The sequence below is a fragment of the Microtus ochrogaster genome, unplaced genomic scaffold, assembly GCF_000317375.1.
Source record: "Microtus ochrogaster isolate Prairie Vole_2 unplaced genomic scaffold, MicOch1.0 UNK169, whole genome shotgun sequence".
Classification (NCBI taxonomy): Eukaryota; Metazoa; Chordata; class Mammalia; order Rodentia; family Cricetidae; genus Microtus; species Microtus ochrogaster.
In genome coordinates, this window is record NW_004949267.1 from 86,860 (window position 1) to 88,075 (window position 1,216).

A 1,216-nucleotide genomic window follows, 5' to 3' on the forward strand; every position below is an offset into this window, starting at 1 on the left:
AGTAACTGTCTGCTTTCCGTAGTTTCTGGATCTAAGTTAGTATATTGTAACAGAGCTTTAGTGAGGCATTCCAAAAATGAAGAAGTCATTTCCTTCATATCCTGAACAACCTCTGAGAGCTTATTATATATAGTTTACTGAATTGAGGGCAGACTTACAGGGAGAAGTGCCAGAAGACAAGTCAAAAACTGGTCCCTAGATAATATTCTTCCTGGGGTGTTATAATCCCAGTGTGGTCCTTCTCATGGACCTCCTCTGCCCCCAGGTGTCATGTTGCATGAGTTTGGTGGACTTCATCTGCATGTAGTCTGGCCTGCTCCCAAAATTGCCTGCACTCTTTAGGAAATAGATTATTTGATGAGATCATATAAATATTATGAAAGGTGAGAGTATAAGACTGGGTATTGGAATTGCTTTATGAAAGAGGTAAAATTATACATCTAAGACCCAAGATTTGTTTTATATGGGAGAGTTCTGAGAGGGAGAAGGGGGCGTGTACCCTAACCAATCTATCTATGCTGGCTACTTCTTGCAACAGGAGAACTACAGCCAGCTTGGCTTGGCTCACAACTGGGGAACTGTAGCTGGCTTGGCTTGGTCAGAGTTGGTTTCTATAGCAGCATGTGAGCACGTGAGAGGAGGGAGAAAGGTGGGTGCTAGAGCCAAGTGACTATTGCAGCCTGGCACCAAAGAGGAGGAATGATCCAGCGGGGCTGATGGAATATTAATGGGGAGTGAGAGAGCTAAAAAGGGCAACAGAGCCTGCATGGCGCCAGTGCAAAAACAGAGAGGTAGCGAGGAAGACAGCAAGCCAGAGGGAGGGGAAGAAGTGGAAGTATCTGTTGAGGTTAGAAAGGTATGGATTCCTTAGTGGGGTTCAGAGTGGAAGCTGAAGAGGTAGCTGGCCACTGAGGTTGGAAAGGTGGGGTTTGTTAACTGAGACAAGAGAATAAGTGGAGTGTTCTTACAGCTCAAATGGCAAAGACAGAAACATGTGAGCAGGAGAACAACTTTCAAGGACAGAGGGCTTAGATTTAGAGCTTAGATAGTAAAAGGCTTGGATATAAGGAAATACCTTCAATCTGCCTGTGCACTGACAGTAGTTAGAAAGCTGTAGAATATTGGGATTAAAGGTGCCATTAGGCATCCACTTTAAATTGTTATCTAAATGGTGATGAGGCCATTTTTTCAAGCAAAGATGAACAAGTTTGGCAAT